Below are 25,991 nucleotides of genomic sequence, written 5' to 3'. Positions count from 1 at the left end.
ATCCTTGCCAGATAGTAAAATATGTTATAAATATGTAACGAAAGTGTGAAGCTGGTTCATGAATAGACCATAAAACCAAGGATAAAATAAAAATTCTAAAAATACTTCAAAGAGTTTGATATAGCATAAAACGTGACATTCAAAATCAAGGCAAAAAGGATAAATTGCTGAATAAATGGTACAGACAAGAGAATGGGATATCAACTCATAACAACTCCCCCCAAATTGATCAAAAAATGTGAACATTCAGAAAATTACAATGTATTAAAAGAAACCAGGAGATATTGTTTATCCTCTTTGAGAGTATAAAACCCTTCTAAGTAGGACATGAAATCCAAAACCCATAAAATAAAAGATAAATAAATTTTGATTATCCAAAAGTAATAAGTTTGCCACATGGAAAAGCTACAATAAATGACAAAATATAAACCCAGGGGAAAAAAATCAGCAGGTCCTATCACAAAGAGCTAATTTCTTTTTTTAAATAAAGAGTTTATCTCATTAGATAAATGGGCAAAAGATCACAAGAGTCAATTCACAGTAAGGAAAACCACTCTTAAATACCCAACAGTATGTGTAACCTCATGTATAACGAGAAAAACTCACAGGAAAACCACGAGATCCCCTTGTTCAGCTATGAAACTGACAAGGATCAGAAGGTTTATTCACACACTCCCAGAAAGAGGAAAGAGGAAGGCAGGCATACATTGCCGATGGGAATGTAAATTCCTATGTCTATGGAGGATAGTTTAGGAATACTTATCAAAAATGTGAAGATACACATTCTTAAGTGTTGAGGTGGCTTTTAGTGGGGGAAATAATTTTATACCAAAAAGACATAAATGTGTGACAGATGGTAATGCTTTTTTTTTGCTTTCTATTCTTGGCAGGGTCCCTTTTTAGCTGAATGGCATTTGCTTTTTTTAAACTGAATTATAGTTGACATACAATATTATATTCGTCACACGTGTACAACATAGGCATTCGACATTTGTATTTATTATGAGATAATCCCCACAAAAGGTTTACTTACCATCTGTCACCACACTAAGTTAATACAGTATTACTGACCATACTCTATGCTGTACATCACATTCCCATGACTTATTTTATACACAGAAGCTTGTGCCTCTTGACTTCCTTTACCCAATCTGCCCGACCCAAATCCCCTCCCCTCTGACAACTACCAATCTGCTCTCTATGAGTCTGGATTTTGTTTTGGTTTTTTTGTTTTGTGTTTTAGATTTCACATATAAGTTAAAGCATGAGGTATTTGTCTTTGAATTATTTCACTTAGCATAATGCCCTTAAGACCCATCCACGTTATGGCAAATGGCAGTTTCATCTTTCCATGTTTGAGTAACTAACAGTCCATTGTATATCTATACCATATCTTCTTTATCCATTCATCTATTGATGAACACTTAGGTTGTTTCCATCTCTTGCCTACTGTAAATAACAATGCGATGAACACAGGGGTGCATATATATTTTTTCAAATTAGTGTTTTTGCTTTCTTCCAATAGATACCAGTAAGTGGGACTGCTGGCTCATGGAGTAGTTGTATTTTCAGTTTTTTGAGGAAACTCCATACTGTCTTCCACAGTGGCTACACCAGTATGCTGCTGCTGCTGCTACTGCTGCTGCTAAGTTGCCTCAGTCGTGTCTGACTCTGTGCGACCCCACAGAGGGCAGCCCACTAGGCTCCTCTGTCCCTGGGATTCTCCAGGCAAGAACACTGGGGTGGGTTGCCATTTCCTTCTCCAATGCATGAAAGTGAAAAGTGAAAGTGAAGTCGCTCAGTCGTGCCCGGCTCTTAGCAACCCCATGGACTGGAGCCTATCAGGCTCCTCCATCCATGGGATTTTCCAGGCAAGCGTACTGGAGTGGGGTGCCATTGCCTTCTCCAACACCAGTATAAGGATTCATATTCTTCAATCTCCAAAAAACATCTACTCTGCTTCATTTACTACACTAAAGCCTTTGACTGGGTGGAACACAACAAACTGTGAAATATTCTTAATGAGATGGGAATACCAGAACACCTGACCTGCCTCCTGAGAAATCTGTATGCAGGTCAGGAAGCAACAGTTAGAAATGGACATGGAACAACAGACTGGTTCCAAATTGGGAAAGGATTACATCAAGGCTGTATATTGTCACCCTGCTTATCTAATTTATATGCAGAGTACATTATAAGAAACACTGGGCAGGATGAAGCACAAGCTGGAATCAAAATTGCCAGGAGTAATATCAATAACCTCAGATACGCAGATGACACCACCCTTATGGCAGAAAGTGAAGAAGAACTGAAGAGTATCTTGATGAAAGTGAAAGAGAAGAGTGAAAAAGTTGGCTTAAAACGCAACATTCAGAAAACTAAGATCATGGCATCTGGTCCCATCACTTCATGGCAAATAGATGGGGAAACACTGGAAACAGTAGCTGACTTTATTTTTTCAGTTCAATTCACTTCAGTCACTCAGTCGTGTCTGGCTCTTTGTGACCCCGTGAATTGCAGCACGCCAGGCCTCCCTGTCCATCACCAACTCCCGGAGTTCACTCAAACTCATGTCCATGGAGTCGGTGATCCCATCCAGCCATCTCATCCTTTGTTGTCCCCTTTTCCTCCTGCCCCCAATTCCTCCCAGCATCAGAGTCTTTTCCAATGAGTCAACTCTTTGTATGAGGTGGCCAAAGTACTGGAGTTTCAGCTTTAGCATCATTCCTTCCAAAGAAATCCCAGGGCTGATCTCCTTCAGAATGGACTAGTTGGATCTCCTTGCAGTCCAAGGGACTCTCAAGAGTCTTCTCCAACACCACAGTTCAAAAGCATCAATTCTCCGGCCCTCAGCTTTCTTCACGGTCCAACTCTCGCATCCATACATGACCACAGGAAAAACCATAGCCTTGACTAGACGGACCTTTGTTGGCAAAGTAATGTCTCTGCTTTTGAATATACTGTCTAGGTTGGTCATAACTTTCCTTCCAAGGAGTACGCGTCTTTTAATTTCATGGCTGCAGTCACCATTTGCAGTGACTTTATTTTTGGGGGGCTCCCAAATCACTGCAGATGGTGACTGTAGCCATGAAATTAAAAGGCGCTTGCTCCTTGGAAGAAAAGTTATGACCAACCTAGATAGCATATTAAAAAGCAGAGACATTACTTTGCCAACAAAGGTCCATCTAGTCAAGGCTATGGTTTCTCCAGTGGTCACGTATGGATGCGAGAGTTGGACCGTAAAAAATCTGAGTGCCGAAGAATTGACGCTTTTGAACTGTGGTGTTGAAGAAGACTTGAGAGTCCCTTGGACAGCAAGGAGATTAAACCAGTCAATCCTAAAGGAAATCAACCCTGAATATTCACTAGAAGGACTGAGGCTGAAGCTGAAGCTCCAATACTTTGGCCACCTGAGGAGAAGAGCTGACTCATTGGAAAAGACCTTGATGCTGGGAAAGACTGAGGGCGAGAGGAGAAGGGGAACAACACAGGATGTGATGGTTGGATGGCATCACCGACTCAATGGATATGAGTTTGAGCAAACTTCCGGAGACAGTAACGGAGGGAGACCTGGAATGCTGCAAATGCAGTTCATGGAGTCGCAAAGAGTTGGACATGGTTTAGCAACTGAACAACAACATTCTTTAACCCAGAAACTCCTCTACATAAACCCATTCACTTAAAGGTTCACGGACAGCCACAGCAGCACTGTTAACAATGTTAAAAGGTCAGAGAAACTTCAAATCCATTAATAAGAGACTGGATAATAAACTACAACCATAAACTGGAATGAAACAGAATGAAAGCACAGTACAGTATCTTCCCTGGTGGCTCAGATGGTAAAGCATCCACCTACAATGCAGGAGACCTGGGTTCGATCCCTGGGATGGGAAGATCCCCTGGAGAAGGAAATGGAAAACCACTCCAGAACTCTTGCCTGGAAAACGCCATGGACAGAGGAGCCTGGTAGGCTACAGTCCGAGGTCACAAAGAGTCGGACACAACTGAGCAACTTCACTTCAAACTTTAAAAAGCATACATACTAAATGCAATATGACATTTCTGGACTGGATCCTGGAAGAGAAAAAGGACATATCCAAATAAAATCTACACACTTTAGCTTCAATGTGTAACCTTTTGGATTTTACTCTATGGGCATGTAATAATTATTTGAAACATAAGATTTAATTGTAAAAAACCTAATTACTTTGTGATTGTACTTTCATCATTCATGGCATTCATATCCTTCTACATACTGCTAATGAGAAACACCAAGGGTACATGTATTGCTTCAACACTTCTAATACTTCCATTACTGTACCTAAATACATACCTGCCTCACCTGCTAGGTTTTAGGTCCTTAAAGGTGGAGGCCAAGCCAGCTCAGCTCTGTCCTCAAGGAATCTGGAGAGTATTTGCCACATGGTAAGAGTTCAACCAATGAGACTGAAATAATTATGCTCAACTTTTCATTAGTATGGAATTTTGTATTTCAAATATCCAAACAGTTCTAGGAGTTTCCTCTGATCCTTAGTTCATAATGATATGGAAAAGGGAAGCAAGGAGCAGAGATGGGTGAAGTGCTTCTCACTGGCGATCTGGGCAGGGACATGGAGGCATGTTAGACAAATGACCCTCCAACCTCACTTCCTAAACATTTTGCTCTGTGCTGGAGCTGCAGGGACTATAAAGACAAAATGAAGCCCTTACGGCAAAAGTTAGGCATAATTAATGTCAAGAGTTGAAAAGGTGAAACACCCTTGGATTCTCAAAAATGTTTTCCACAATGGCCATGAAATGCTTTTCAGAGAAAAATATCACTTATTTACACTGTTGGTGGGAATGTAAATTGGTGCAGGTACTATGGAAAACTGTATGGAGGTTCCTCAAAAAACTAAAAATAGGGTTGCCATATGATCAAGTAATCCCACTACTGGGCATATATCCAGAGAAAAATGTATGTACATACACGCACACGTGTGCACACATACACACACACACTGGAATATTACTCAGCCATCAAAAACAATGAAATAATGCCATTTGCAGCAACACAAATGGACCTAGAGATTATCATACTAAATGAAGTCAGAAAGAGAAAGCAAAATGCCATATGGTATCACTTATATGTGGAATCAAAAATACAAGAGAAATCAACATATCTACAAAACAGAAATAGATTCATATATAGAGAACAAACTTGTGGTTGCCAAGAGGGAGGGGAGAGGAATGGGAGTTTGGGGTTAGCAGAAGTAAACTACTATACACAATGGCTGGATAAACAACAAGGTCCTGCTGTGCAGCACAGGGAAATACAGTCAATATTCTATCACAACCATAGTGGAAAAGAATATATATATACACACATACATATATATATATATGAACACACACATATATATATATATATATATACATATATATATATATGAACACACACATATAAAAAACTGAATCACTTTTCTGTACAGAAGATATTAATATAACACTGTAAATTAACTATACTTCAATAAAATTTTTTTAAAACAGAGTGTCCAAAGAAAAACATCCTAGCCTCCAACCTCATCAACATCTAATTTTCCAAACATTCAAAACACAAAAGACAAATGACTTAGGAAATATTCTGAGGTCCTTGAATGGGTGAAGTAATGCTAATGAATTTGTCCCCAAAGCATCAGTAGCGCTGTTCCATTTCCACCAACTCAGAGCCTTAAGTCTACACACCACACCATAAAGCAGTAAAACGTGGGGCAGACACTGATCTCTGTGAATACCTGTTTTGTAAGGTACAAAAATGCACAGATGACAGTTAAGGCTCCTGCTGGATCTCAAATTCTATCAGACCTCTTTTCCTTCATACCCCAAATATAAACTAAGGCACTGCCGTCTTTTCACACAAACTCACACATCAACAGACCCATTTGGTCTGTGCACTGGGAGAAGCTTACCCACATTACTTTCTCCCTATTTCCAGAGTGGCCTACATATGAGCCAGCGTCACATATGAGCAGTTCTCAAGTCAAGGAGAAAAGGATTTATTCAACTTGTTGAAATGAAATTAAAATATGTATGCTGCACAATGAAACATTCACTGAATTGTGCTTTCATTCATATTCAAGACTAAAAAAGTTTCTAACTTGGGTTTCACGTGCACTTTTATGTACTGGTTAGTCCACATATAACATCTGCAAGCTATCCTTACAGGTGCATATTTCTACTTGATCTTTTCATTTTACTTTTATTTTGTTGACCACTTTTTACAGCACAGAAAAAAGATGGGAACACTGGGGGAAAGTCACAGGCAAACTTATCCATAGGCAATCATACATGATTGATCAGAGGAGAGTTTTGTTCCTGTTTATTTAACATAATCCTTAGTTCAAACTGACTGGGCTGAAAGATGATAGTGTAAAAGGTAGAACAGAGATCTGTGAGCAGCAGCAACGTGATAAAAGCATGGTTTAATGCACATTGAGTGCTTATCTCTTTCCATTGAAATTTTCCCTTTCAAAACACAGAAATAACATTGTGCTGCTAACAAATATAGCTGTCTTCTAAAGCAGTTATTTCCCCCTAAATAACCAGCATTTACAGTAAAGGTGCTTTCTAAATAATATGGGGAGAGAGAAGAGTTTTCCAAGAAACCTTCAAATGAGCTCAAATGTCCACAGTGAAAGACACATCTCAGGGGATGACGACATGAGATAATATCCATGTCAGGTGAGCCAGAACAGCCTCCCTCAGAAGGAAAGATGCCTGACAGGTGGAGAGAAGAAAAGGAAATGCCAGGCAAGAAGAAAGATGTGCGTAGGAGCTACCACTGTACTTTCTCAAGAAGCAGAGACACAGTGTGACATGATGTGCGGCAGAGATTATCTTAGTCATTAAGTCAAACTGAAGGGGAGAATGTATGTCACTTCACACTCTGAGGCTTGGTTTCCTATATGTTTCAGGGGAAGGGCAGACCACGGGATTTGGACAGCTCACTTCCTCGGAGGCACTGCGCTGGCACCGAACACCCTATAACCCTTCGAGGTGCGTGTCTTAGGAGCCCATTTGATAGATGAAGAGAGAGAGGCTCAGCATCCCAATGGGACCTCTGGTTACAGGGTTTTTTTAGACATTAAAAAGAATATGCATGATAACTACTGTGGAGAAAGAGGGGGCATGATACTAAGACGGGCTTCCCAGGTGGCTCAGTGGTAAAGAATCTGCCTGCCAGTGCAGAAGCCATGAGTTCAATCCCTGAATCAGGAAGATCCCCTGGAGCAGGAAGGAAATGAAAACCTGCTCCAGTATTCTTGCCTGGGAAATCCCATGGGCAGAGGAGCCTGGCAGGCTATATATGTAGCCCATGGAGTCGCAAAAAGTCAGACATGACTTAGCGACTAAACAACAATATTAAAACTGACTTAAAAACTCCGAGTTCCTGAACATAACCACCTAATAAAATAATGACTATATTCTTAAGAGAGCAAAGGAATAAAGGAACTGTATCTTATCTTCCCTGTCATGCCAGACAAAGGAAAGGAAAGGGCATAGAACGTTCTTTACTTTGAAGAGTGTCCTTAAGAAGTCCTTCAAGGGAAACCGCAGGACAAAGAATGGTATGTCTTCCTGTGATAGCAGTGGCTCTCGTTTAATTATGCATTCCTGCGGAGTCCATAACGAGGTAGGTGTTACCCTGAACATTCAACACATTCCTTAGCGGTTAGAACAGGGGCGAGCAGTAAACTGAAGGAGCCATCCATCCTCAGAAGCACTGAAGATAGCCCTCAATGCAGATTCTAAAATGAGCTCTTATTTCTATACGAAAGCTCAACAGCCATTATGACAATTTACCTGTCGTTATTTAACTGCACAATTCCGTATGTATAAATTCACATCTGGCAGCAAGAGAGTCCAACAAATAAAACTAGCCTTAAAACTTCATAACCAAATTTAGAAGTTAATTAGGTCTACTTATTTGTAAGTTAAGTCAGCTCTTCAAATTTAGCCCCTGCCCCATCCCATTTCTCTAGATAAATATGTGAAATTAAAGAACACATATTTAGATTAAACCCTCTCTACTGATGGGAGCCACTCTGGTAGTAAAACAATTTGGGAGTATCTGTTACAATACCCCATGACCTGACAACTGCCTAGAGAAACATATGCCCACGTACGCAGTGCCAAGGACAAGGATATTCTTTGCAACCTTATTTGTATTCAGAAACTACTGGTAACAATATAGAAGATCAGCAATAGGAAAATGGCAGAAAAACTATGGTATTTTCCCATGACTAGTCCATATAACCTAAGCAGCAGTTTAAAACGATGAACTAGATTTATTTCAACAAGCACGGACAGATCCCTGAAACATGTTAATGTGAAGTTTTAAAACACAAAATATATTTATATTATAAATACCAAATCAACAAAGTGTTTGCCTCTGGGGAACCAGCAAGAGGAGACAGGGAGTAAATCTTATAAACTCATGTATTACTTTTATTAAAGTTAATTTTAAAAAACACCTTGCAAGGATGTTACTGGGTTATCAAATAGCAGGATTACAGAATAAGGCACAATATCTCTGTGCTGCAGATATCTCTGCAAACACTGCTAAATTAAAATCTAATCAAGTATAAAAGAAGACAAACTACCAGGAGCAACCACAACGTGCATAAAGGAAGCTGGGGTTTTATCTGATGAAGAACAGAAGACTCTGTCAACGTAATGGCCGCAAGAAGCTTCAGCTGGTGTAACACATTATCACTGGTGGAGCCTGTAAACATATTCTTTTTCCAGCCTAAAAACTTTTGACAGTAACCAAAAAAGGACCTAATATAGCAACGACAAAATTATGTGTTAACATCACTAAATGAAAACAGTCATGCTCCCGTTTAACCACTAAGAATCCTTTCCCACCAGTGACGAACATTAATGTGAGAATGCAAACCTAACTTTTAATAAAGATCAGCTTACACTGACAACGAAGAGGGTCCCCCTCTGGTAGGGACTCCCCAGAAAATCAGGGCCTTGCATGGGCACCATTTACTTCCTTTATTTGCGACCCTGTCAGTGAACCATCTCATTTATACAACCATGCATTTCTATTCCTCAGGGAAAATAAAATGGCTCTAAATTTAGGGAACCACCTCACCAACGTTATATCTATCTGTAACTGCTGCTAAAGTGAGGAAAGATGGAGGCAGGGAGAAAGGGGGGCGTGGGGAAGGAAAAAGAGAAATAACCAATTTGTTGTAAAACTACATATAATCGAAGTAAGATTTACTTTAAATACAATCAAATGCATCTTTCTCATTTTTAGTTATTTTAATGCCATAAGATTTAACAGAAAAGAAAAAATAATCACGGAATAAAAAAATAACAAAATGTCATCCTTATATTATCGTTAAAAACAGCATGCAAAACATTATTCCAACTTTGCTTTTAAAACGTACAGTCACATAGGACAAAAATGAAAGAAAATTCTTAAAATGCTAGCAATCCTAAAAAGCAAATGACCCAGTTTCCTCTACAATAAATCACACGAACAAGAAGGAGAGAAGGGAAAACGTTACAGATTAAGAAAGTCTTTAAAGTGACAGATGCAATGCATTCATCAAGTTTGGATCCTGATTCCAACAAACTGTAAAATGACAATTTTGAGACAAAGGAGAAGGTGAACATGGACTCCAGGACAAACTAGACACAAATAATATTAAATCATAATCACTCATTTCATTAAGGGAAATGATATTGTGACTCACTTTAAAGTCATTTTCTGTTAAAAAATACTTAGCGATATAGGTTGAATGGTATAATACTCGGTCTGTGCTTTAACACACACACACAAACAAAAAGTTTTCAAACCATAAAACAGGAAGAAGATAAATGAACAAGAAAGGTAAGAGGCCTGTACTTGTTGAAGCTAGACTGATGGGTACATGGGGGCTTGCTGTGCTGTCCTATTTTTGTGAATGTTTGAAAAAGCTCACAAATAAAAAGTGAAAATGCTTGCAGGTATAGCTGTCTCTCGGAGAAGGCAATGGCACCCTACTCCAGTACTCTTGCCTGGAAAATCCCATGGACGGGGGAGCCTGGTGGGCTGCAGTCCATGGGGTCACGAAGAGTCGGACACGACTGAGTGACTTCACTTTCCCTTTTCACTTTCATGCACTGGAGAAGGAAATGGCAACCCACTCCAGTGTTCTTGCCTGGAGAATCCCAGGGACGGGGGAGCCTGGTGGGCTGCCGTCTATGGGGTCGCACAGAGTCGGACACGACTGAAGCGACTTAGCAGCAGCAGCAGCATAGCTGTCTCCGGTGGAAGCACCTGGGTGAGCTGGTGGGAACTGGGTGATTTTTACTTTGACATCTGGGCCTTTTACCAACATCCAGATTTTACACAGTAAATATGAATTACTTTGATTATTTGAAGAAACAAATATTACTCTTTTGGGAGATATATTGACAGATGGTAGATGGATGGCTGGAAAGATGGATAGGTCTCTCAATGCTCAGTTCTAATAATGCCACCTTTGTGGATTTTAATTCTCCCTCTGCTGACACCTAAATGCATTTTACGTATACTTCCACTAAAGGCCTAATTACATTTGATTATTTAGTATGACAATTTTTAATTGTATCTTATCTCCCCCTCCAGAAAAACAAGAAGCATTTCTTTTTTTTTTTTTTTCATATTTTTTTCCTGGTCAACACTAAGCAAAAAGCTCTCTCTATATATTAGGCATTAAATAGGTACACACTTAATTAACTTTTCCACTAATAAATTCAGAGAGAAAACAAGTGGCAACAGCAGTAGAATAAATATCCTACTGCTTGTAACCACGAACGCTTTAAGGTCAGAACACGCCCAGAGGTCCCTATACCCATCAAATGTTACCTGGTCCATTTCTCAAACCATTTATTTTCCAACTGACCGGGGAGAAAAACATCAGTCGGTAGCAGAAAGCAGTCAGTCACTGAATTGAGTTAGATTTTTTTTTTAATGACTCTATGAAAAAAAAAATCAAAGTCTATTAGTTTTTGAGCAACCATTCATTATTTACCTACTGAAGACTCCTCCAGAGCACTGATCAGTCCATTTTCATTAAGGAAACCATTACGGGAAGAACACAGAGCTAGCCGTGTGCAGAGACAAACAACAGTTTGACAAACATCCCCTACTCTGAAAAGGCTGATGTTATTTGGAAGGACTGTACACCGAAACCTCTCACAGACTCACTAGAAACTCACATGTTCTATGCAGATGTGAACTGCACAGAACATGGTGGTTCTTCAAGCCTTCAATGCTTAAAAGCCATTTTCAAAAAGACATAATAAAGTTCTTCTCCCAGGAGAGGGAGTACCAAAGCACAGCATTACTGGATATTGCTACACATAAGACTTCACCTGCGATATGATCTGAATTTGGCTGTCATGGGATTTTGACAATAGCCACTCAAACACTGGTAAGACATTTACAATTTCCTTTTATATCTAAAAGATTCTTCAGTTCAGTTACTCAGTCGTGTCCGACTCTTTGCGACCCCATGGACAGCAGCACACCAGGCTTCCCTGACAACATTAAAACAAAGCCCAGGTTTTAAATTAAGACTCCACCACCTAAGAGTTTCCAAAGCCCTTTGAGAAGCATCAGGGCATCATGAAGAAATGGCAGGTGCAAGCTCTCCCCAAGCTTCACCTCCCATTCCATCCTGTGATCCACTCCCAGAAGCCAGGTGTTCAAGAATGCTCTCACCCCTAGTTTTCAAGGCTGGAAGGGGAGGCAGGAGCAGAGCAGAGCTCTGCATACTTCCTACCCTAACCTCCACTCACGCTCACACACAGTTCGTGTTCTTGCTTCTCTATTCTCTGATTCCTTATGTAAGAAGCTCAAATCTACTTTATGAGCAAATTTTAATTTATTAGACAGTCAACAAAGTGGGTAACATGGTATAATCGTACAGAATCGAATCCATACAAATCCAGGGCCTCCAGAATATGAGCAGGTACTAATAAATAAGACACAGCGCCAAAGATAACTTAATTCCTGTTCTCATGTGTTCTATTCATCCCTAGAATGAATTCAGAAGAGGCAATGCTCTATTAGATGTGGAAACTGTATTCTCAGGTTCTAAAGATAAAGGTTAAGAATTCAGCGAAAACTTTTTCAGACTGAAAAGAAAAAGGTGATACTAGGATTAGCAAATGTGAAGGGGTCACTCAACAGTTCTACAGGCTGTTAAAATGTTTTCTTTTTTAAGAACAAAGAAGAAGCCTTTAAACAACAAATTAGCATAATCAAATAATGTTGAAGTGATCCCTGGGCATACAAAATTCAAGTCAAATTAGTCATGGCCGAAGATAAAAGGTGGAGAATTCTGGCAATGGCATCCCACTCCAGTGTTCTTGCCTGGAGAATCCCAAGGACGGGGGAGCCTGGTGGGCTACCGTCTATGGGGTCGCACAGAGTCGGACATGACTGAAGCGACTTAGCAGCAAAGATAAAAGGAAAACTCTGCACTCATTCTTATGCTACTCTAAATTTTTATTACCTTCATATTACATTATACTTAGCTTTTAGTTAATGGGCTTCCGTGGTGGCTCAGCTGGTAAAGAATCCGCCTGCAATGCGGGAGACCTGGGTTCGATCCCTGAGTTGGGAAGATCCCCTGGAGAAGGGAAAGGCTACCCACTCCAGTATTCTGGCCTGGAGAATTCCATAGGCTGTACAATTCATGGGGTCACAAAGAGTCAGACATGACTGAGCAACATTCACTTTTAGTTAATAAAATTTCAGCTAGTATTTCTCTGAAAAAAATCTAAAAAAATGATACAAATGACTTGTTTACAAAACAGAAGCAGACTCACGGACTTAAAAAACAAACCTATGGTTACTAAAAGGGAGAGGTATGGGGGACGGATCAATTAGGAGTTTGGGATTGAGGGCATGGAAACCATTCCAGTATCCTTGCCTGGAGAATCCCATGGACAGATGAGCCTGGTGGGGCAGGTGACCATGAGGTCACAAAGACTTGGACATGACTGAAGTGATAAGCATGCATGCACATACTCCAATATGAAGTGAAAATTCAGAAAAAGATAAAAGATTTTAAATATAAAATTTAAGCTGGTATATATTTGAAAATATTGATTCCCTTTTGTACCCTCAATCCCACTGTGAAACTCCAGTTCAGGATGAGCCTCAGAATCTAACCAATCTACTCAGGTAAATATTTGAGCTCTTCTTTGCAATAATATATTCAAACTCCTGTTTTTAGTTAATCTACTGTCTGTCACTGGGCTATGTTTAAAGAGGAAACTGTACTGGATATGAAGAGCAGTTCTCTCATGTTTTAAGGTAGACATAATTTGTTGAAATAATGAGAAAACAGGGTGCATCAGTGGATGAGACGGGAATCTACAAGATACACAGCCAGGGAGAAAATGTTTTCCCAGCTTCCATTTCTTAACTCATGTGTGAATCTGCTATCGACAGTCTATCATCCTGATGACCAATGTAAGGCATTTTGATTATTAGATTTCTTGCCACCACTCCACAGAACACCAAGGAAAGTCTAGGAGAATACACTAATTTTTTTTTTCTTTCCTTTTTACACTTACTAAGTGGTTGGGACTTCCCATAAAACAACAAAATGGATATCTTTACTTTTGTGTTTTATATCCACAAGCTATTAGTCAAAGTAAATGTGACCAGTGTTCTTCTTTTTTATTTTGAAGAAAAAAAAAAAAAAAGAAGTGGAGAGCTTTATAAAATTTTCTCAGGGGCTTCCCTGGTGGTTCAGTGGTAAAGAACCTGCCCAATGCAGAAAACACAAGTCTGATCTCTGATATGGGAGGATCCCACATGCCATGGAGCAACTGGGCCTGTGTGCCACGTCCATTGAGCCTGTAACCACTGAGCCCCACGTGCTGCAACTACCGAAGCCCAGGCACCCGAGAGCCTCTGCTCCACAACGAAAGAAGCCACTGCAGTGAGAAGTCCATGCACCGCGACGGGAGAGTAGTAGCCCCTGCTCACTGCGAGAGAAAAGCCCCTGCAACAGTGAAGACCCGGCACAACTAAAAATAAATAAATACAATTAGTTTTAAAAAACTTCCTTAGTTATTCTCTCATGAAAAGCAGAAGCCTAGCATCCAATAACCACACTGCAACAAAGGGAAAAAATGTAAGTAATACCTCACTTAGCTATGAGTAAATAACTGTCCATACAAGAATGGAAAAATCCAAAGAAAAATATACTGGAGGAAATTATTTGAATGTTTCAAATGTTTTTAGTGTAAAGCACATAATTTAGTCAGACATCACTTTCGATTAACATTACTGTTTCTCATTGGGTATTTAGAAAAAACAGCATTTTTTTTTAATTTAAGGAAAGGAAAAAAGTATGCTTTCTCAGTTATATTCCAGAACAACACTACTCAAAACATAAATAAAAAGTATAAAAATGATGCACTTAATAAGATATACATGGTGGTGGTTTAGTCCCAAGTAGTATCCGACTCTTGTAACCCCATAGACTGCAGCCTGCCAGGCTCCTCTGTCCATGGGATTCTCTCCAGGCAAGAATACTGGAGTGGGTTGCCATTTTCCTTCTCCAAGATACATACAGGACCACATATAAAATACAAGGTATTGTGAGTTTGGGTTTTCTTGGGTATTTTTTGCCTTTTTGGATTTTTACCTTGCAGAAAGGGAATGGTTTGGATATTCCTTAAATAGAAATTAAGAAAGGAGTATGGATTTCGAAAGCCACCGTCAGGCCACCAGTAGGTCTGCAGAACTGTTCCATCATGGCTCCTTCCCCTCTGCCGTCTGAGCAGCTCCAGCATGTATGAATGCATAAGCGAAGACTCTCCCACCTCACCTAACAGATGTCCTGTACCAGCATCATCAGATATTACCACCATTAAAAATTCAACTGAAATCAAAAGGCAGGTGTGGCTGCTCCACCATAAAAGCTACACAAGCTTGGCCTCACAGTAACTCTCAAACTTAATACTTTCACTAGCTGTCATATTCAAGTGTACCAACCAGGAATTGATCCTTATTTAAGAGTGTTTAAAATACTTTAAGACATACAGGGAGTGCACTGAAGACGCACAGTTCAAAAGTACACAGGTACTGAGGAGGGAAAAAAGTAAATCTTGAAAAAGAACTTCCAAGATTGAGGCGAGAATCAGAGGGCACTCAACAACATGCACTGATTTTTTTTGTCCTTGGCAAAGTACATGAGCTACAGCTCCCTACATGGAGCAACCCTGCAGGCTGTTTGCTTCACCATTCAGCAGTTTTTGATGGTTCCAAAGAGCTACATTCTCAAAAGTAGTTTTTCAGTTGTGTTACTGATTAAAAAAAAACAAACAAACTCGAGCTCTTCAAACAGTTAAAAATCACAGAGATTTAAAAATCTTTTTTGGAGTCCCACCTCTTACAGAATGATTCTGGGAATGGTCAAATCAATGCTAACAGGAAAGTGTCCTAATGTACTTGAAAAACATTTTTAGAGATAATCATTTTCCCCTTTCTCTTACTGAAATTTGAGGAAGGTCAGAAATAGCAAGCCACTTTGAAATCAGTGCTCCAATTACCCAGCGGGCATCTGAAAAGAAGCCCTCAGCTCTGCACAAAGGTTTGCAGAGGTGAGATGCTCAGATAACCTTGACCGTCCTTCATAGAATGCAGTACTCCAAAAGAGCTGGCTCCTTAGGCAATTTGCTATGACAAAGCAGCTGGTAAAAAAATTCCAAACTCATTGTTTCAGCATCTGGCTAAGAGCAGGGTTAAGTACAAAGTAACAAAACCAAAGCAGCCTACCTAATGCCAAATCACTTGTTTTATCTGAATTTAGGAGCTTAGCATATTACAGCATTTCAGCCTACAGAAAAGTCTCTTTCTATCAAATTAAACTGTTATTTTGTTCAATGAGAATGTCCCTTGACAACTGAATAAAGCATTCGAAAAATATCCACTAAACATTGGGATAAGCCCAGGATAGAACTGGGTCTCTAGCCAGCAGTAAACAAATGCAATCACTCTGAATCAATGGCAAATGTCAATCCAACAGATCATCCAGCCATCTCTTAATTTTTCAGGAGCTTGGTGTTCCAAATGATAAACTAACGCATCAGGGTTAACACGATTCTTATTTAGACGCAGGTTAGGGTACAACCTCCCGTCAAATTTTAAGAAACAGAGATGTTCTGAAATGCTGATGGAATGAAAATAGTCATGTAACAAAAATATTACTAAGCTGCCGGAAAAATAATTTACTCTATAATGATGAAAATGTTGACTTCAGAAATTAATGACTAAAAACTGCACAAGAGTCTCCTGTCTTCCCCGTTTCTGCCTCTCAGCTACCAAAGGAGGAAATAACAGTGGGGAAAGACATACAATCCACATTTACCAAATCAAAAGTTTGCTGTAAGTGGCAGGTTTTCTAACAATAAACTCTGAGTTCAATGATCCTTTGTAACTAATCTACCAACTCACCTGATTCATGAGTCGTGGTAAATCTTCCTTCCAACTCCAACTTGAGGTATTCTCACAAAACCTAGAGTAAAATAATTATGAACTTCAGTATGGTCAGATTATTCTCAAATTTTGAAATAGTAATAAAGGGGGAAATCACAGCTACCAATCAAGTCATAGCTGTGAAATGTTATACTTTCCCTCTAAAACCCTCTTTAATTTGTAATCTCTTTATGTGCAGTCAACATATCTAAATTTAAGCCAACCAATAGCCAATTCTATTTACACAACATTCCTTTTCTTGAACTTTTTATATTGTATAATATAAAATTTACATTTATACACCACAAAATTGGGGTATAATCAATTAACCATGCTGTGATGGTTTCAGGCAAACAGTGAAGGGACCCAGCCACACACACACATGTACTCATTCTCCCGCAAACTCCTCTCCCGTCCACGCTGTCACATTAACATTGAGAAGAGAGAGTTCCATGTGCTATACAACAGGTCCTTGTTAGTTATCCTTTTTAAATACAGCAATTTGGACATGACCAAAAGACGCTTACTCCTTGGAAGGAAAGTTATGACCAACCTAGACAGCATATTCAAAAGCAGAGACATTACTTTGCCAACAAAGGTCCGTCTAGTCAAGGATATGGTTTTTCCTGTGGTCATGTATGGATGTGAGAGTTGGACTGTGAAGAAGGCTGAGTGCCAAAGAATCGATGCTTTTGAACTGTGGTGTTGGAGAAGACTCTTGAGAGTCCCTTGGACTGCAAGGAGATCCAACCAGTCCATTCTGAAGGAGATCAGCCCTGGGATTTCTTTGGAAGGAATGATGCTAAAGCTGAAACTCCAGTACTTTGGCCACCTCATGCGAAGAGTTGACTCATTGGAAAAGACCCTGATGCTGGGAGGGATTGGGGGCAGGAGGAGAGGGGGATGACAGAGGACGAGATGGCTGGATGGCATCACTGACTCGATGGACGTGAGTCTGAGTGAACTCCGGGAGTTGGTGATGGACAGGGAGGCCTGGCGTGCTGCAATTCATGGGGTTGCAAAGAGTCGGACACGACTGAGCGACTGATCTGATCTGATCTGATCCCAAACTCCCTAACCATCTATCCCCCGTGCCCCACCCCAGCAACCCATAAATTCATTTTCTAAGCCTGAGAGTCTCTTTGTTTTCTTTCTGTATTGTAAATAAGTTCCTTTTTGTCCTTTTACATAACAAATTCTTAAACCTGGCTATTCAACCTCTACGTAGATTGCCAGTCCAGGACCTCACCCCACATAATCTGATCAGGGAGTCTGCAGAGAAATCCCGGAAACTGTATGATTAAGAAGTGCCCCCCACAAGGTGATTTTGATGTAGCTGGTGATAGACTTGCCTAGTGGTTCTCTACAAGGGGCAGTTCCATATCCTGAGGGACATCCTGCAATGTCTGAAAATATTTTTGGTTGTCACAACAGAGGAAGGGGATATATACTTCTGGATTTAATCGGTAGAAGCCAGGGATGCTGCTAAACAATCTATAAGGTTCAGGACAGTACACTTAATCAGCCCAAAATGCCAACAGTGATGAGATAGAGAAATCTGTTCCAAAGCAACCAAATACTCTGATGATTTAGAAATTCCATAACCCTCTCACTGGTCATTTCATGTAAGTTATATATAAACTGTACCAGAATCACAAGACATCTCCTGTGGCTGCAGGCATCAGACATACATTGCTGTTGTTCAGCTGCTCAGTCATGTCTGACTCTTTGCGACCCAATGGCCGGCATCAGGATCTTTTCTAAGGATTAAGCTCTTCCCATCAGGTGGCCAAAATATTGGAGTCTCAGTTTCATCATCAGTCCTTCCAATGAATATTCAGGGTTGATTTCCTTCAGGATGGACTGGATGGATCTCTTTGCAGTCCAAAGGATTCTCAACAGTCTTCTCCAACACCACAGTTCAAAAGCATCAAAACTTTGGTGCTTAGCCTTCTTTATGGTCCAACTCTCACATCCATATATAACGACTGGAAAACCATAGCTTTGACTAGATGGACCTTTGTCAGCAAAGTAATGTCTCTGCTTTTTAATATGCTGTCTAGGTTGGTCATAGCTTTTCTTCTAGGGAGTAAGCATATTTTAATTTCATGGCTTCAGTCACCATCTGCAGTGATTTTGGAGCCCAAGAAAATAAAGTCTGTCACTGTTTCCATTGTTTGCCAATCTATTTGCCATGAGGTGATGGGACCAGATGCCATGATCTTCATTTTTTTAATGTTGAGTTTTAAGACAGCTTTTTCACTCTCCTCTTTCACTTTCATCAAGAGGCTCTTTTGTTCTTCTTCACTTTCTGCCATAAGGGTGGTGTGATCTGTGTATCTGAGGTTATTGATATTTCTCCCTGCAATCTTGATTCTTGCTTGTGATTCATCTAGCCCAGCATTTCACATGATATACTCTGCAATAGAAGCTAAATAAGCAGAGTGACAATATACAGCCTTGACATTCTCCTTTCCCAATTTGGAACAAGTCTGTTGTTCCACGTCTAGTTCTAACTGTTGGTTCTTGACCTTCATACAGGTTTGTCAGGAGGCAGGTATGGTGATCTGGTATTCCCATCTCTTGAAGAATTTTCCAGAGTTTGTTGTGATCCACACAGTCAAAGGCTTTAGGGTAGTCAATGAAGCAGAAGTTGATATTTTTCTGGAATTCTCTTGCTTTTTCTATGATCCAATGTATGTTAGGAATTTGATCTCTGGTTCTTCTGGCCTTTCTAAATCCAGTTTGAACATCTGGGAGTTCTCAATTCACATACTGTTAAAGCCTAGCTTGAAGAATTTTGAGCCTTACTTTCCAAGCATATGAGATGAGTACAGGTGTGTGGTAGTTTGAACATTCTTGAGCATTGCCTTTCTTTGGGATTGGAATGAAAACTGACCTTTTCCAGTCCTGTGGCCACTGCTGAGTTTTCCAAATTTGCTGGCACATTGAATGCAGCACTTTAACATGCCCAACATTAAAACCCACAGTGAAAAAAGTGAAAAGTGTTAATCACTTAGTTGTGTCTGACTCTTTGCAACCCCATGGATTGTAGTCCACCAGGCTCCTCTGTCCATGGGATTCTCCAGGAAGGAATACTAGGGTGGGTAACCATTCCCTTCTCCAGGGGATCTTCCCGACTCAGGGATCGAACCCTCATCTCTTACATTACAGGGAGATTCTTTACAGTATGAGCCACCAGGGATAAGGCAGTACATGTACATACTTATTTCTAAAAATGTTAAAATAAGTCAGACTATACATGTCCAAAAGAGCTTCCAAGAAATCTGTTTTTTAATGTTTGGGGAAGTGAACACTGTTTCAAACTGGGTTAATTTCCAAACCCTGTTCCTAAACATATAAAGTGGAAGACTAGAAGAATAAGAAGAATCAAAACTTAATTTCACTCACAGATATTTCCAATTCCGGTTGAAGACAAGGTGGTAAGTTCCTCTTCCAAACCTGTCACCTTGGACTCCCATCACTCATTCCGACAAATATAAAGGGACTTCAAAACTTATGTTAACTGCATTCAAAACAACACTCGCTGAGGGCTTACCATGTCCCGGCACTATGATCTTACATAATACAGCAGAACAGAGTTCCAGAAAACCCTGCAACGGGTCCTTCCTACCCTACCGTAACCAGTGGTATAAACATCAGACAAAGACTGTGGGAAAAAGAACCTATAAAGAATATTCTGAGCACGAGATACCCCAGATAATAAAAATTGCAGTTTTTACGTGCCTGCCCTACAAATCGCACCTACAGAATGGGAAAGGAAGCCTGAAATATTTGAAATATGTACTGTTTTTTATCTTAATTAATAAGCTATAACCAGCTAATTACATAAACAAAACATACCTGACACTTACAACCTACTTAGCTACATGAACAAACATGCCAACCTCAAACTCAAGTGAAAGGAGGTGATTTCCAAACACACTTAGAAAGATTCCACCAGAATTACTGCATTCCAACTGGACAACATTTCCATAAGTTCTAATTACAGTCTGATTTCTTCCCTTGAGTCCCCAGTGCTATCAAGGAACTACTCAATTAAACTCACCCAAATCACCCCAGGCAGCAAGCACCTGGATAGCTGGTGGGTAGACTGGTATTCCTATCTCAAAGCACCAGGGGGTACAGGGGTCCAGGCAGAATGTGTGCCAGAGGCAGGGTTCCAATCTGGAGCTCCCCACCCAGCCGTGAGCATCCGAGAACAAGCCAAATGATGACGAAGCTTTGCTGAATGACATGCTTTCCCAAAGGTAGGGCTCACACACAGTCTAGACTCAAGATGCCCGTTAGCTCAATGTAGAGCCCATCCTACCTCCCCTACAAAAAGAAGACCACTGGGGAAGGAAGAGAGCTTCAGACAAAAGCAGAACAGTAGTGATAAACTTATTAACATCCACCCATGGCTCCAGCTTTATGAAGCAAAGTAATTTGGGGGTCTTCCTTTCTTTCTCCAGGGAAGAAAGGAAAATCCAAAAATGAATAGGAAGGTTCAGAAATATTAGTGCACAATCTAAAATTTAAGCCCTCCTTTCATTTTTCTAGATTTAAATCGGCCTTCAAACAAAAATCCATAATTAAATTTCAAAACATAAACATTTCCTTTTTTTTTTCTTTCTCTCTCAGCAGTAAAATATATTCTGTTCCAAAAAAGAAAAGTTGCTCAATTTCCTGTCAAAGCAATCCAAAGAAGGCCACCTACACTATAAAAGCAGCAAGGGAAAAAAAAAAAAATGCTGAAGAAAAGCCTGCATGTGTGGGAGTGTTCTAAGTGCAATGTAACTACCACTCTGGGTTTTAAAAGCTTTTTTCCTCGATCATTCTGAGAAATATGAAAATTAGTGTAAATGCTGAAGAAAAGCCTGTCCTCCAACCTATCTAAGGAAAACAAGCCCTATGACGGATTTAGTTCCACCAAAGAAAGCAGGGGGCGGGGGTGGGGTGGGGGGGCGTGCACAATTCAAGGCCTTACACTGTGATTCTTTGTACTAAGGAGGAAGGGCAGATTCTATCAAATAGATAACTTACATGGAATGTTCTCTGAGCTAAAAGGCTGCTCTGACAATAAACACTCTCCCCCACAGCATCCTACTCCTATCTAGAACCACACAAATTTTTAGACTAGGGCCTTTATCCTAAACCTCTGGGGGCTAACCACTAACATACACAGTCATAAGACAGCTAGATTGTGGATCAGTACAGCACTGAATTCGTCAATTTCCTCTAAACCTGCTTATACTTTCTGAATACTTCAATTCTAAGACAGCAATCAACCAGCCTAATACATTTTACTAAAAGTCTGAACATGAACATGCTCAGCACTAAGGCAGAGGCAGTATAGTAAAAAAGCAGCAGCAAAAAGCTTCAGCAGCTCACCAGAGAATTGAGGAGAAAAGAACAGTACCCAGAAAATAAGTTGAAATTAAACACAGCATTATCACTGAATTGCAACACAGTGAAGTGCAAAGTTTCTGCAAATCATACTTTCCCTGGTGAAGAGAAATAAATAATGAACCGGGAAAAGAACATAGTAAGGAGATGATGGTGAATATTTTCAAACCGGAATACCAAAAGACAAATGGAGATAGGACAGGAAGCCGCACAGGAAGGGCAGTTGCCAGACAAGACAGAACAAGAAAGGAAATCTCTTCAGCCTTACATATGACTGGCTTGATAAGCTAACAGTTTTGAAAAAGTAAACTCACAGGAGAGGTCTTCTTCCTTCTCTTTAATAATCTCAGGCCAACCTACCAAAAAAAATTTTTTAAAGCCTGCAAGACTAGAATAACTTAATTTCCCTAAACCACTTGAGAAAGAAAATGAAGTCACTCAGTCATGTCCAACTCTTGGCGACCCTATGGACTATAGCCCACCAGGCTCCTCCGTTCATGGGATTGTCCAGACAAGAGTTATGGAGTTGGCTGCCATTTCCTTCTCCAGGGGATCGTCCCAACCCAGGGATCGAACCCGGGTCTCCTGCACTGCAGGCAGAAGCTTTACTGTCTGAGCCGCCAGGGAAGCCCACTTGGGAGTAAACGGCGAACATCATGGTCCATCACCCCTACAAAGTGTGGTGAGTCATTCCTATAAACAAGGACATTCTCCTCCAAACCTGCAATAACTACAACCATCAGGACCCAGAAATTAACAGTACAGTCAACAAATCCACAGTATGGTCACCTAATCCACAGACCAGCCTTGACTTGCTCCACTCACCCCATAGTGTCCATTTTAGTAAAAGGATCCAATCCAGGATGTCACACTGCACTGACTTTTCAAAGCTCGATACTCTGTTTCATTTGAGAATTCCTCACACTATCCTTGACTTTCGTGACCTCAACAATTTTGAGGATGTCAGGCCAGTTTGTAGCATGTCCCTTCCGTTGGGTTTGTCTGATAACTTCCTGATGACTAGTCTCAAGTTATGATTTTTCAGCAGGAATACCAGAGAAGAGTTCCTTCTTCTTATACCCTACCAGGTGGTATGCTATTTCCATTTTTTTTTTCCCCTTGACTGGTAGTGCAAACTTAAATTACTTGATTAGGGTGCTGTCTGCCAGATTTCCCCACTGTAAAGTGACTCTTTTCCTCTTTGTAATTAATAAGTATTTTTGAGGTGATATTTTCAGACTGTATAAATATATCTTAATTCTCAACAAAATTTTACCCAATACTTGATTGCTGTACATTGAAAATTCTTGGCCAAATTAATTATTTGATGATAGTTACCAAAAAGTGTTTTTTTAGGTCTGATAATTTCAACCATTTTAGTGGGGAAAAATGGTATTTAGAAACCAAGATCAGGGTGCACATACTGCAATTGTATTATCACTATTTCAAGGTCATCTAAGTGAATGAAAACACACACTTAAATGCACACACACTTGCTTCTTCATTTCTTTCTATATCCATGTCTACTGAAAACCTTGCGTTCATACAGACACCCTGAATTCCAATCCAATACTGTAAGATTTGTCCTGGTTTTCCCCTTTCTCTTCCTATAAAACGGTATATCTGGTTCCTATCAATTTCTATTTCCTTACTGGATTCATCCTCCAGGGATGTCACACACTGTCCCTACCTCTGACCCAGTATCAGAAGACTTGCTCTAAAGGCCAGTAAGAGAGAAGCCTAGGATAGACAAAAAATGAAAAAAAATCATAGATAAAAATCACCCTACACCAGCCAGACACCCCACACACACACAAAAACTGTAACCCCAACTCCATGCCCATCAGCAAAGATGGGTGGAGATCCAAGAGTTCTACACTCACTGGCAGTGATACAGCACCCTTCAGAGACAACATTTTCACAGAGCCCAAACAGGCAAAGCTAAAAACACACAGTGGTCCCTTTCTATTCTCGAGGGACACATTCCACAACCCCCAGTGGCTGCCTGAAACCATGGACAGTATTGACCCCCATACAGATACATCTCGGAGATACGGCAGATTCAGCTCCAGACCACTGCAATAAATGAGTATCTCAGTAAAGGAATCACATACATTTTGGTTTCCTAGTGCATATAAAAGTTATATCTATACTATACTGTTGTCTATTAAGTGTGCAATACCATTTGTCTAAAAAAAAAAAAAAAACACATGTATTACCATAGCTTAATTTAAAAATATTGCTAAAAAATGCTAACCATCATTTAAGTGTTCAGGGAATCATAATCCTTTTGCTGGTGGAAGCCTTGAAATATTTTGAGAATTGTCAGAATATGACACAGAGACTCGAAGTAAGCAAATGCCTGACACGGGGTTGCCACAAATCTTCAATTCGTATTTCTTTCCTTATTACATCAAGAACTTTCACCTTTTTACTTAAGGCAAGCCCTTCATCTCTGGCATATCCAAATTGCCAGCATCACTATTTCTGTACTTTAGAGACCATTATCAAGTAAAATAAGGGACCCTTTAACAGGAGCACTGCAATTTCACAAGAGTCAATCTCATAACTGCAACGACTACAAAGTGATTTTAACAGGCAGAGATTTGCTGGACAAAGGGATGGTTCATATCCAGGGCAGGATGGCGCCAGATCTCATCACGTTACTCAGAACAGTGTACAATTTAAAACTGATGAACTTCTCCATTTAATGGAATTTTCCATTTAATACTGATTTCTGGAATTTTCCATTTAATATTTTCAGAGCACAGCCAATCAGAAGTAACTAGAACCATAAGAAGAGAAACTTCAGATAAGGGGGGACTACAATATTGTGTACAGATATACTTATTTTTAAAAGCAAGGGAGTGCTGAACATAAAATTCTGGATAGTGGTCCCCTCCAAAGGAGGCAGGAGGGTGGGATCCCAGAGGGACACCCAGCAACTTCGAGTACTGACCTGGCTCCAGTGCTTAGTGTGAATTTGCAACGTTGAGCACAAGTTTCTTGACAGACACCACGGTGCTTCACCAAACCACAAAGCACAGTGGTTTAGCACATCCTCAATTGTACATTTGAGTTTTGAGGCGTAAAAAGGTTAAGCACGTTGCCTGTGGTCACACAACAAACAAACAAGGGCTCAAATGCAAAGCCAGGTCTGACCTGAATGCTTTCGACGGAGCCCTCTGCTATTCCTCAAACAGACGAAAGAACACGGGCAGGAGAAATGGAGTTAATGACTCTCAGGGTCAGACTCCTTCCTTCTGTGCCTCTGAACCATTTCCAGAATGGTTTTCAGGGTATAGGAGAAACAGAGCCCCAAAACCAGAGGTGTTAAAAATCTTCCTAAAGGCAAGGACAGAAGGCAGGGGCACAAATCTGCACCATACTGAGACTTCAACTGCCAGGGTAGTGCAATCCTTTAGGGAAGAGTTTCCATCACATTCCATAGGCTTACAAATGCTGGCTCAATTCAGTCACCTAATAAAACCTGCCCTCAGAGGGCCCTGGTAAAATCTTACTACTAACTGACGTTTGGTTTTGTTCTGAAATCAGAGGACAAGAGAGAGATGACCAGCAATCTATTCATGAAATTCCAACCACAGCCTAAATATGGTGCAACTGTATATGACTTAGTGCAAGCCATGAAATGTCAAATCAGTGATAAAATGTCAAGTCCTTTTAAAGAATTTATACCACAGGATAGGAAAGGAGAATACTACTATTCCAAAAAGAAGGACGAAGACATCCTGGGAAGCCTAAATAACACTCTACTACCTGGGGTCAGCATGCAGAGGGGTGAGGGAGGTGGGGGCGGGGAGTAAAAACCTCAAAAGATGGGTCTCCATAAAAAGAAAACAAACAAAAGATACTGTATTTATCTTCTCAAAAAGTCAGAAATAACTACATTGTAACTGCATTTCCAGAGTCTACTGATGTCTTTAATAACAAGTCACACTGCCTGGAGAAGTCTTATGATCATCGCTAATGATTTTGCGATCTTAGTTCACCTTTTCTAAGTTTATCTTTAAACTGCAGTTAAGTTTTTCCACTGTAC

At 40.2% G+C, this 25,991-nt stretch overlaps 1 protein-coding gene across 23 annotated transcripts in view; it reads right to left on the bottom strand.

The window, feature by feature from the left end:
• The window catches only part of SIPA1L1 (signal induced proliferation associated 1 like 1), a 521,644-nt gene that overhangs the window by 282,480 nt on the left and 213,173 nt on the right, over positions 1 to 25,991 (bottom strand). For 19 of the 23 annotated variants that reach the window (XM_059890919.1, XM_059890912.1, XM_059890910.1 and 16 more), the window contains one exon: positions 16,505 to 16,565. The exons of the other annotated variants lie outside the window; for them this stretch is intronic. The gene's annotated coding sequence lies outside the window, so the exon portion shown is untranslated. The remainder of the gene's footprint in view (positions 1 to 16,504; positions 16,566 to 25,991) is intronic. 23 annotated transcript variants of the gene reach the window in all.

The sequence above is a fragment of the Bos taurus genome, chromosome 10 (assembly GCF_002263795.3).
Source record: "Bos taurus isolate L1 Dominette 01449 registration number 42190680 breed Hereford chromosome 10, ARS-UCD2.0, whole genome shotgun sequence".
NCBI classification, from domain to species: domain Eukaryota; kingdom Metazoa; phylum Chordata; class Mammalia; order Artiodactyla; family Bovidae; genus Bos; species Bos taurus.
This window is presented reverse-complemented; position numbering and strand designations above follow the sequence as displayed.